Source organism: Lycium barbarum, chromosome 2 (genome assembly GCF_019175385.1).
Source record: "Lycium barbarum isolate Lr01 chromosome 2, ASM1917538v2, whole genome shotgun sequence".
NCBI lineage: Eukaryota > Viridiplantae > Streptophyta > Magnoliopsida > Solanales > Solanaceae > Lycium > Lycium barbarum.
This window is the reverse complement of record NC_083338.1, coordinates 101,940,855-101,954,466: the sequence shown is the minus strand read 5'-3', so window position 1 is coordinate 101,954,466 and position 13,612 is coordinate 101,940,855.

Below are 13,612 nucleotides of genomic sequence, written 5' to 3'. Positions count from 1 at the left end.
CTCATTCATGGTTTTGAACCCGTATCTCTCAGTTATTGGTTATTGACTTGTGAAGGGAAGGAATTGACATTGATCGTGATACTGGGATATGTGTCCATGTGTGGCACAATTGTCATTGATATACTCTTGTTGGCATTGATATCATGCATGCATTCATACACAAATATTTTGATCGGGTTACACGCCGCAACACACACATATATATACATATACATATATTGGATCGGGTTGCACGTTCCGCAAAACTTACTTTGATCAAGTTGCACGTACCGTAACACTAACTGGGATCGAGTTTCACATTCCGCAATACTGACTTGGATCGGGCAATGCGCCGCAACAAGTACATGGACTTTGCAGGTCCCCTATGGGTCTTGATTGTCGAGGCAACGATATATTTCCGCTTGAAGCATGTGTGTATCATTGCATTGCATTCATATTTCATTCACTCAATGGAATGAAATTAAGTGAGATATCCGGATGGTCATTAGTGACTTGCGGGTATGTTCAGTTCATTTCCCAATGCATTAGAGTGTGTTTGTGGACTGGGTTGAAAGTTAGTTTTGGGGTATTGGGGGTTGACTTGGTCAATCAGATCCCCATTAGGAAATCTAAGACCATGAGTGAGTTCGTAGCGCGCTTTTATATGTGTTTGCATGTTTGTTTTGTATCTGTGGGGCCTCGAGTGATAATCGGATTTTGGGTTGAGAATGGTCAAAACAATTAACTTTATGGTGACTTGTGACTGGTGTCCGCGGCAGCGGTATCGCCATGGCGATGGTCCTGCCGCTATAGTGGCTTAGTATAATGTGGGGTGACCGCCATAGTGGTCATGTCACCGCGGCAGCAGTTACGCCATAACGGACTGCAGACCGCTGTAGCGGTCGACGGGGACTTAAATGCCTTAAATCCTTTTTAAAACCCTATGACTCCTCATTCATTACTCGCGGTTCTAGAGCTATTTTAAGAGAAAAACAAGAGATTCCGAGGCAATTCCTCATTGGGGTAAGTTCATCTAACCCGATTCTTCATTTATGATTCATAATCCACCTTAGAAAATCCCTAATTCATGTTAGAGTCTTCCAATAACATAAGGATTAAAGTGGGGTTTTGGGGTTTCTATCTTGAATAAACTTTTGATTGGCAAACCTTGATTTGTTGATGTAATAAGGTTATATTAGAATGGAATTGATGGGTAATAGCTATGTAAACATGAATCCTTCATTATTAGTAACCAATTTATGAATTTGAGAATTAGGGTTCATACCCAAAATTGGGGATTTCACTTTAAATACGAATTTAGCTTAATATTGAGTTGTTTTAGGAATTGATTAGTGGTTTTGATCACTCAGGCATGAATTTCAAGTTTCACTTTTGAATTTCCCATTTTGCCCTAGAGGGCCCGTTTTCCCAAATTCCATAGGCTTAAATTGACCAAATTAAAAGCCTAACAATATGGGTATTGTTTTTCTTGATTTCTAATCTAGATTATTTTATAAATATACCTTGTGTATTTGGAGGATTTAAGGAAGGGCAAGGTACTCGCGTGATTTGTTTGGGATTCCTGTTCAGCACTCCAGGTAGGTTATGGCTTACCTTTTTAGTTAGACTCCGATTAGCGACTCGTATGTAGTATTAGGGAATTATTGGAGACATCATGTTAACCTTCGGGTATGAAGTTTGGGGTGGAATTCTTAGGTTGGTACTGTTGTGTGACTTGTGTGTCCAGGCTCGTGGCTTGTAGAATTCCTAGGTTATGCTTTGCTTTTCTTATGTGAATTGGTGGTTTCTGAGTATTATGGGACAGTGATAGATGGAACGGATTAATGCGATACTTGTACTATGATGGTTGTCCTTATATGAATTGACTGGAATCCATATGCTATTTATATATTCTTATTGCATGAGATACTTTCTCATATCCATAATATATCTGTCTTGATCTTGATATTGGGAGATGGTGATGATGGAGGTAAGTAGGATTCATGCGACATTACTATATTTGCGTAGCCATCTCTATGTTGTGTGATACGAAATGGTTAGCAATGATATTGGATGGAGGAGTCATTCTAGGTTGTGTGATACGGAATGACGGTACATGGACTTAGCGGTCCCCTATGGGTCATGACTGTCGAGAGGTGGACATCGTCCCCCCGGAGCATGACTGTATCATTGCATTACATTCCATTTCCATACACATTATATGTTCTTATTGTCGTTTGGATTGATATTAATCTTCTGTGATTATTGTTTTATGTTTGGATTCGTAAAATATTTGAGACATCGTCTGGTAATTGATTGTATTATTTGGACTTGTTGAGTTGTATCTGTCTATGAGCATGATTATCTTCCATTTCCCTTTTTGCATGCGTGATCTAACTGTTGTCGGCCTATGATGCTTACTCAGTACCGTCTTTTGTACTGATGCTACCTTGTTGTACTACTTTTATGAGTGCCGCTGTTGGAGAGACTTCCATCCCTTTTGACTGATCTTGAGGCGTGATTTACTAGTATCCAGGGTGAGCACTTGGAGGATCTGCAGCTCGTCCGGCTACTCTTTCATTACTTGTCTTATTTCTATCCTTGAGACAATATTTATCTATGAGACTATGTATTCAGAGTTACTATGTATTCAAACTTCATCTATGTAGTAGCTCTTGTACGATTTAGACCAGATTCATTTAGGCATGTATTATTCCACACTTATTATTACTTTTATGTCAGACATATTTATTTTATGGTTGGGAGTTCATTTCATTTATTTGATAGGGTGTTGGTTAAAGGACGGGTTCGCCTACAGAGGTGGAAAAATGGTAGGTGCCCGCACTTTTCCCGAGTTGAGGTGTGAAAAGTTGATATTAGAGCCCTTGGTTACCCAATCTATAAGTACAGGAGCAAGTCTATTAGAGTCTTGCGGATCGGTACGAAGAGTTCCGTACTTATCTGCGAGAGGCTATACGACTTTAGGAAATTTTGCTTCGTGCTACTTTATTCTAATTGGTATCTGGAATTTTAAAATTCATAACTGATTCAAATTATGTTCTCTCATAGATGGTGAGGACTCCAGCTACGATAGCGAGGAATGAGGTACCAAAGTCCGCTGGGGCAGGCATTGTAGGGCGAGGAGCAGCGACAGGCCGCGGTCGAGCCTGGGGCTATGGAGCCGCACCAGCTAGGGGTGGAGCACCTATCGCCTGATAGAGGAGAGCATGCTCAGCCTCTCTAGAGCAGCAGCCGGAGGCAGTACCGGCAGTCGGGAGTTGTACACTAGCTCAGACTCACCCTGACACTTTGTCTGACCTCATGTTTTAGGATATCATGCCCCGAGTACTTCTTCATCTGGACGGCCAGCATGTTGTAGGGGGTGCCTCTACTTTAGGTGGTGGTTTTCAGACTCGAGTGGGGGTACGAACTCCCGAGCAGGGATAGACCACGGGTATATATCCTGTTGCAGCCATGGCCCCGCATATTGGTGTTGTTCATATTTCTGAGGGTGCTCCTAGGCCCGTTACTGCATAGACTATGATTGTTGGTGATCCGGATCTAGTTGGGAGGTTTATGAAGATGACGCCGCCCAAGTCCTTTTGGCTTACATACCTAGGATGCTTATGAGTTCCTTGTGGAGATGCATGAGTGTCTCTACAAGATGGGTATAGTTGCGATTCATGGCATCGACTACGTATCATTCTAGTTTCGCGGCGACACAAAGACTTGGTAAAGAGCATTCATTGATAGCAGGCCAGTGGGTGCGCCCCCTCTTTTTTGGACTCAGTTCCATCAGACCTTCTTGGAAAAGTACATGTCGCGTACTTTGAGGGATGCACGCAGGGATGAGTTTCTCCATTTGCGATAGCGTGGGTTGTCTATTTCTGAGTATGAGGCTAGATTTATGTTCCTAGCCCGATATGCTACCCAAATAATTCTCTCAGAGGAAGAGAGGGTCTGTAGAGTTGAGAATGGACTTGTGTACCCGATTCATATTGCTTGTCTTCAGTAGATGACCATAGGGTCTTCTTTCTAGGCTATTATTCATTATGTCGTCGGCGTTGAGTCTGCTAAGGCTTGATCTTTAAGAGAGGTTAATGAGAAGAAGCCACACCATTATGGTAGTTTTAGTAGATCCAGTTGCAGGGGTGGGGACAGTCATCCAGGCCCTATCAGTCAACCCACAGCCGCCCTGTCCAGTCAGCACTACAGGCTTCTTCGAGTGGTCCTATTAGACCCAGTGGCTATGGAGCTGGGCTGTCTTATAGTGGATTTTACTCCCATACAGTCGACCGTGCCGGTCCCCCCAGTTCATCAGCTTCCGTGCATCGACCTCTAGCTCCTAGAGCATGCTATGTGTATGGCGACTCCACTCACTTTATGAGAGATTTTTCAAAGTTAGTGCAGAGTGGATCCCAACAGGGTTCCAAGTTCCAAATTTTGAGGGCCCTAGTACCTTCTAGTGACAGAGAAGGCTCATTATTTAGAGGCGGTGCTCTGTCAGGCTACAGTGGCTCTTATCAGACTAGAAGTGGACGCGAGTTAGGTAGAAGTGGTCCACAGGCTTCTAGAGGTGGCCGGGTGGCGGTCTTTGCTATTCCTTCCCAGGTAGGCCCGAGGCAGAGGCCTCTGATGCGGTGATCTCAGGTAATATTTCTGTTCGACATCAACCTGCTTCGGTATTATTTGATCTGGAGTCTACTTATTCCTATGTGTCTGTCTCTTATGCTGTTGATTGGGATTTGTGTTGTGATCGTATGGGTGTTCCTATCCATGTATCTACTTCGGTAAGAGATTTTGTTATTGTTGATCGAGTCTTTAGGTCTTGTTTAATTACTTTCATGGGGTATGGTACTTGGGTACACCTGATGGTATTGTGTATGGTAGACTTTGATATTATCTTGGGTATGATATGGTTGTCACCATATCATGCGATCTTGGACTATCATGCCAAGACAGTCATATTAGGTATGCTTGGGATTTCTAGATTAGAGTTGAGGGGTACTTCGAGTCCTGCCCCGAAGAAGATCATTTCCTACGTCCATGCGAAGAAGTTAGTAGCCCAGGGGTGTTTGACTTATTTAGCCCATGTTCGCGATATTAGTGTTGATTCTCTTCCACTTGAGTCTGTTCCTATTGTGAGTGAGTTTTCCAATGTCTTCCCTTTTAATTTACTGGGTATGTCGCCCGACCGTGACATTAATTTCTATATCGACTTGGAGCTGGGCACACGTCCTATTTCCATTCCTCCTTATAGGATGGCGCCCGCTAAGTTGAGGGAGGTAAAGGAGTAGTTGCAAGATCTATTGACTAAGGCATTTATTAGAATGAGTGTTTCTCCTTGAGGCGCTCCTGTTTTATTTGTAAAGAAAAAGGACGGTACTATGAGGCTATGCATTGATTATCGACAGTGGAATAAGGTCACTATTCATAAAGAGTATCCCATTCCTCGTATTGATGACCTGTTCGACCAGCTTCAGGGTGCTTCAGTATTTTGAGGATTGATTTGAGGTTAGACTACCATCAAGTGAAGATTTGGGCCCAGGATGTTTCGAAGACGGCCTTCCGGACTCGTTATAGTCACTATGAGTTCCTTGTGATGTCTTTTGAGCTTACGAATGCCCCAACTTCATTTATGACTTTGATCAATGGCATTTTCAAACCATATCTTGATTCTTTTGTGATTGTATTCGTTGATGATATCTTGGTTTATTCCCAGAGTAGAGAGGAGCATGGGTGCCATTTAAGGATGTTCTTGGGTTGTTGAGGGAGAAGAGGCTTTATGCCAAGTTTTTGAAGTATGAGTTCTGGCTTGAGTCCGTGGCATTCTTGGGCCACGTTGTGTCTAAGCATGGGATCATGGTTGATCCTAAGAAGATTAAGACCGTTAGAGATTGGGTGAGGCCCATTACTATGACCGAGATCCGTAGCTTCGTGGGATTAGCCAGCTATTACTGTCAATTTGTGCAGGGTTCGCTTCCGTTGTTTCTTCATTGACCAGATTGACTCAGAAGGATGTTCCCTTCCAGTGGTCTGATGATTGTGAGGAGAGCTTCCAAAAGCTCAAGACCCTTTTGACTTTAGCTCGATTCTAGCATTACACTTGGAGGGTAAGGATTTCTCAATCTATTGTGATGCATCCCGCGTGGGTTTGGGTGTTGTCTTAATGCAGGAGGGTTGTGTCATAGCTTATGCTTCCTGTTAGTTGAAGATCCATGAGAGGAACTACCCTACCTATGATTTGGAGTTGCTAGCTGTGGTCTTCTCTTTGATGATCTGGAGGCTTTACTTGTATGGCGTCCATTGTGAGGTTTTCACCAACCACATTAGACTTCAGTACGTGTTTACGCAGAGAGATCTTAATTCCAGGCAGCGCCGATGGATGGAGCTCTTGAAAGACTGTGATATCTATATTCTTTATCATCCAGGGAAAGCCAATGTTGTTTCTAATGCCTTGAGTCGCAAGTCCATAAGTATGGGGAGTTTAACCCATTTGGTTGTTTTCAAGAGTCCATTGGCCATGGAGGTTTAGACGATGGCCAACAATTTCGTTCATCTTGATATTTCAATTCCAGGAAGAGTCTTAGCTTGTGTTGAGGTGAGATCATCTCTATTAGAGCAGATCATGACTCATCAGCTATAGGATGCTCAGTTGTGTAAGATTTAAGGTAAGATTCTGACGGGTGAGGCCAAGAAGGCCATTCTTGATAGTGAGGGGATCCTGAGGATCAAGGTACGCGTGTGCGTCCCACGTGTTGGTAATTTGATTCATTTGATCTTGACTGAGGCCCATAGTTTGAGGTAGTCCATTCATCAGGCTGCCACAAAGATGTATCGTGATTTGAGACAACATTACTGGTGGGGTAGGATGAAGAGAGATATTGCAGATTTTGTGTCTAAGTGTAGGACTTATCAACAAGTGAAGTATAAGCATCAGAGACCTGTTGGTGTGCTCCTAAGAATGCCCATTACCGAGTAGAAGTGGGTGAGGATTGCCATGGATTTCATTGTGGGTCTTCCGAAGACCCTGGGCATGTTTGATTCTGTGTGGGTTATTTTTTACCGATTGACCAAGTTCGCTAATTTCATTCCAGTTCAGGTCACTTATACTGCGGAGAGGCTAGTCAAGATTTATGTTCGTTATATTGTGCGATTGCACAGGGTCCCTATTTCCATTATTTCGGATCGAGGTCCCCAGTTTACTTCCAATTTTTGGAAGGCTTTTCAGACAGAGTTAGGTACTCAGTTGGACCTGAGTACAACTTTTTATCCCCATACTGATGGTCAGTCCGAGAGGACTATTCAAGTACTCGAGGATATGTTGGGAGCATGCGTCATTAATTTTGGTGGTCATTGGGACTAGTTATAGCCCCTAGCGGAGTTTGCGTACAATAATAGCTACCATTCAAGTATTGATATGGCACCGTTCGAGGCGTTTTTTGGTAGGAGGTGCCACTCTCCCATTGGGTGGCTTGATGCATTTGAGGTTCGCCCGTGGGGCACAAATTTGTTGAGAGAGTCCGTGGACAGGGTGAAGCTTATTTAGGAAAAGCTTCTAGCATCTCAGAGTCGACAGAAGATGTATGCAGGCCGGAAGGTTTGGGATTTAGAGTTTGGGGTGGGTGAGCAGGTGCTTCTTAAGATCTCACCTATGAAGGGTGTTATGCGATTTATCAAGAGGGGAAAGTTGAGCCCGAGGTACCTTCGCCCATTTGAGGTTCTCCGTAAAGTTGGTGTTGTTTCTTATGACTTGGCCTTGCCATCAGTCCTGTCCGGTGGTCATCTGGCCTTTCATGTGTCTATGTTGAAGAAGTACCATTCTGATGGTACTTACATTGTCCGTTCGGATTCATTGTTGCTCAATAAGAATATGACCTACAAGGAGGAGCCGATAGCTATCTTGGATAGGCAGGTTAAAAAGTTGAGGTCCGGGGAAACTGCTTCTGTGGAGGCTACTTGGGAGACCGAGTCTGATATGGGTGAGAGATATCCCCAGTTATTCGCTGATTCAGGTACTTTTTCCCCGTTTCACTTCCTTGTCATTCGAGGACGAGCGATTGTTTAATTGGTTTATGATGTAACGACCTATTTGCCCGTTACGGTACTTTTGACCTTGTTGACCTTTTTTCGAGCTTCATTAGTTTATATTAGACTTGCAGGGATGGGTTGTACGATTTTCGAGCTCATCGGTTGAATATTAGTTTGGTTTTTGTGATAATAAGTCTTAAAGCGAAAAATGTTTGACCCAAAGTTGAATTTTGGGTAAACGATTCTTTTTCAGAAATCCGTCAATTCCGAGAGGTCCGGAGTGTCATTAGTGACTTGCGGATGTGTTCGGTTCATTTGCCAATGCATTAAAGTGTGTTTTGGGACTGGGGTTGGAAAGTTGATTTTGGGACATTGGGGGTTGACTTGGTCAACGAGACCCCCGTTGGGAAATTCGAGGCTACGAGTGAGTTCGTAGTGTGTTTTTATGTGTATTTGCAAGTTTGTTTTTTATTTGTGCAGCCTCGGGTGATTGTTGGATTTCGGGTTGAGAATGGTCTAAACCAATAACTTTATGGTGACTGGTGTCCGCTGCAGCGACAGCAGTACTGCGGCAGCGGTATCGCCCAAGCGATGGCCCTACCGCTATAGCGGCTTAGTGTAATGTGTGGTGACCGCCGTAGCGGACTACAGACCGCTATAGCGTTCGATGGGAACATAAATGCCTTAAATCCTTTTTAAAACCCTATCACTCCTCATTCGTTACTCTCGGTTCTAGAGCTATTTTTAGAGCAAAACAAGATATTTTAAGGCAATTCTTCATTTGGGTAAGATCATCAAACCCTATTCTTCATTTATGATTCATAATCCACCTTAGAAACTCCCTAATTCATTCTAATTTCTTCCAATAACATCAGGATTAAAGAGGGTTTTTGGGGTTTATTTCTTGAATGAACTTTTGATTATCAAATCTTGGTTTGTTGATGGAATAAGATTATATTAGTATGGAATTGAAGGGTAATAGCTATATAAAAATGAATCCTTTATTACTAGTAACCAATTTGTGAATTTGAGAGTTAGGGTTCATACCAAATATTGGAGGTTTCACTTTAAATATGAATTTAGCTTAATATTGAGTTGTTTTAGGAATCGATTAGTGGATTTTGATCACGTAGACTTGAATTGCATGTTTCACTTTCGAATTTCCCATTTTTCCCTTGTGGGTCCATTTTCTAAAATTCCATAGACTTAAATTGACCAAATTAAAAGCCTAGGAATATGGGTGTTGTTCTTCATGATTTCTAATCTAAATTAAGTTATAAATATACCTTAAGTATTTGGAGGCTTTAAGGAAGGGCAAGGCGCTCACGTGATTTGTTTGGGATTCCTGTTCAGCACTCCAGATAAGTTATGGCTTACCTTTTTTGTTAGACTCCGGTTAGCGACTCATATGTAGTACTAGGGAATTGTTGGAGACATCATGTGAACTTTCGGTTATGAAGTTTGGGATGGAATTCTTAGGTCGGTACTGTTGTATGACCTGTGCGTTCGGGCTCGTGGCCTGTAGAATCCCTAGGTTTATGCTTGGCTTTTCTTATGTAAATTGGTGGTTTCTATGTATTATGGGAGACTGGTTGGAAGGAACGGATTCATGTGATACTTGTACTATGATGGATGTCCTTATCTGAATTGACTGGAATCCATATGTTATTTATGATATTCTCATTGCATTACATACTTTCTCATATCTATGATATATATGTCTTGGTCTTGATATTGGGAGATGGTTATGAAGGAGGTAAGTATGATTCATGCGACATTACTATATTTGCATAGCCATCTCTATGAAGTGTGATACAGAGTGGTTAGCAATGATATTCGATAGAGGAGTCATTATAGGCTCTGTGATACGGAATGACGGTACATGTACTTAGCGGTCCCCCATGGGTCATGACTGTCGAGAGGTGGACATCGTCCCCACGGGGCATGACTGTATCATTGCATTGCATTCCATTTGCATACACATTATATGTTCTTATTTTCATTTGGATTAATATTGCTCTTCGGTGATATTTGAGTTATTGGGTGATTATTAGTTTATGTTTGGATTCGTTATTTGAGACATCGTTTGGTAGTTGATTGTACTATTTGGACTTGTTGACTTGTATCTATCTGTGAGCATGATTATCTTTCCATTTCCTTGTATGCATATGTGATCTAACTGTTGTCGGCCTGTGATGCTTACTCTGTACCATGTTTTGTACTGATGCTACCTTGTTGCACTCTTTTTATGAGTGCAGAGTACGGTGTTGGAGAGACTTCCACCCCTCGTGACTGATCCTGAGGCCTGATTCACTAGCATCTAGGGTGAGCACTTGGAGGATCTGCAGCCCGGATGGCTACTCTTTTATTACTTGTCTTATTTCTATCCTTGAGACAATATTTATCTATGAGACTCTGTATTCAGACTTACTATGTATTCAAACTTCATCTATGTAGTAGCTCTTGTACGACTTAGACCAGATTCATTTGGGCATGTATGATTCAGCACTTATTATTACTTTTATGTCAGACTTATTTATATTATGGTTGGGAGTTTATTTCATTTACTTTTTTGGGTATTGGTTAAGGGACGGATTTGCCTACCGAGGTGGGAAAATTATAGGTGCCCGCACGTTTCCCGATATGGGTTTATTTCTTATAAGTTTTATTACTTTATGTAGGAAAATAAATGGAGTATATCTCTTGTATAACATCATAGGTATATAAAAAGGATTTTCTATTGTTACCCATTTATTAATCCATTAAAGCTCATTTAAGTCAACTATATTTATACCAAAGCCAACTTATCTCAAATTTGGTGCAAGTGTATCTCTTTTGGTTTTTACGCCTTGAGTTTTGGCCCAAACATGTTTGAAATTCCTTTAAGTATTTTTACAAGAATTACAAATCCCAAGCCAGTTTGTAGAAAGCGTCATTTAAACTTGTGAAAATCTGAGTTTTGCCTTAAGTTATATTCCATTCAGTCCAAGTCCCTTTACAGATCTAAAGACGTTTTTGAGTCCAAATTGTTCAAGTCTTTTACAAGGGACAATCCATTTTTAAATCAAGTGGGCTTGCGGCCCAAAACATTTTTGTTCCTTTTCCAGATTATTACCAAGGGCATGAGGCCCAAATCACTTAACTTTTTTACCCAAAAACCATTTAAGCTTAACTAGCCTCATTATTAATTCCAGTTTTACACTTGAAGAGATTCATATAAAACCAAGTTTGAAAATCATCTGAGGTGCTTCCTAGCAACTAAGCGTGTTTCTTATATTCTAATCATATAAGGGTTTCAATAATTACAAGTGTGTTTACATATATATAAAAATTATACAAGTATATGCATGAAAGTAAAGAAAAGGTTAGGTTGGTGGGCCTACCTAAGCCCACAAATTGCCATTTTCACCCATGGTTGGGCCTTAAAATATCTCCATTTCTAACCAGACTCGATCAAAGAAGGAGGTTTGGGCCTCAGCCCAACAGGTTTTTCCAGTAGAAGAAGACGATCCAAATGGAAATCCCATGCAAGACAAAGAGGGGAAAGGGGAATACCGGTTAGAAGTACCGTGTTTTGTACTGATGCTACATTGTTGTACTCTTTTTATGAGTGTAGAGTACGTTGTTGAAGAGACTTCCACCCCGCGTGACTGAACCCGAAGCCCGATTCATTAGCATCCAGGGTGAGCAGTTGGAGGATCTGCAGCCCGGATGGCTACTCTTTCATTACTTGTCTTATTTCTATCCTTGAGATAGTATTATCTATGAGATATGTATTCAGACATCATCTATGTAGTAGCTTCTGTACGACTTAGACCAGATTTATTTGGGCATGTATTATTTCGCACTTTTTATAACTTTTATGTCAGACTTATTATATTATTGTTGGGAGTTGATTTCATTTAATTATTTTGGGTGTTGTTTAAGGGACAGGTGTCACGACCCGACTACGGGACATGATGGGTACCTGGGTCTAACCACCGAGCACTGCCATACCATTACTCATCACACACATCAAGCATTCATTCATTAATCTTATACTCAAATCATAAGAAAACCATTTTTTTTTCACTTGTAACGTATTTACTTTACATACATAAGCCTTTCGGCTATCAAAATCAAAATGGTGCATATACATACGAGGAGGAACCGTGAAACAATAATACCCACACATACGTATCTACGAGCCTCTACTAGAGTACTAGACATATAGACGGGACAGGACCCCGTCATGCCCAAACATATATATACATCAAAAGAATAAGTCAATGGAACCTCCGAAATAATGGGGTGCTCTCAAAGTCTGCTAGTAGCTCCTACGAGTCTGGATCACCTCCCTGTCTACCTGTGGGCATGAACACAGCGCCCAAAGAAAACGGACGTCAGTACAAATATTGTACTGAGTATGTAAGGTATGAATGAAATGAACATAATGGAGAAATCATAAGGCATAGGATGATGATATAACCTGCGTAACTTTTAAATGTTGATACATTTTGTACATATATCATACATAAGCATATTATATGTATTACCATAGCTCATGCATCATCGTATCATGTATATATATATGTTTAATCATCGTTAACCCGCGTCCGAGTAACCATCATATGGCGCCCACTAGTGGTGATCATGTCTGGCCTTCTAGGCGCGGTGGAATCATAAGCATCCCACCTTAGCAGTGACATGTCTGGCCATTTGGGCACGGTGGAATCACAAGCAGCCCGCCTTCGCGGTGACATGTCTGACCATTTAGGCATGGTGGAATTATATCATCGTGCATATCATAGACTTATCATTATTATACATCTCATAGGCATATCATGACCTTATCATAACTTAGCATCATTATACATTTATCATCAAAACATACACTAGAACTTGAAGGCAACTGTGGCTATGTCGGGGTGACATAAGGTCGTAAACCCCCGATTACATTATGGAGTGATCATAATCGTCATATTTCACCTTGGAGGGACTAACATTTTAAGGTGAGTGCACACAAGGAAAAGCATCATTGGAACTATACTTAGGGTCATTAGATTGTAGAAACATCATATCGCCTCAAGGGATGCTTAGAACCAAGAAATGGAGTGATAGGAAATGATGGGTTTCAACTACGCATTAAATAAATATTCTGGTCCTGTCATCCGCTACGGTGGTTGGACGTTTGCTGCAGTGGGCTCGCCATAGCGAGGCTCAGCTGCTACGGTGGCCAGCCTCTAACTCACATAGTGGCTATACCGGCAATCCATCCGCTATCGCGAGTCCGCCACAACGGATGGCCATCCGCTGTGACAACTCGCCATGAATTCCTCACATCTGCTACGGTGGCAAGTCCCTTGCAATAGCGGGACCGCTACCGGGAGTCTGGTGCCGCTACAATGGATAGCAGACACCAGACACCAGAAAATTCCTGGTTTTTCACAAGTTTCAACTTGAAATCTGATAATCACCTGAGGCCCCGTAGATACAAAAGAAACATGTATACATACATACAAATGAGCTACGAACTCACCCGTAGCCTCGAAATTTCAAACAGAGGTCTAATTGACCAACACAATCACCAATGGCCAAAGACCAACTTTCCAACTAATAGCCC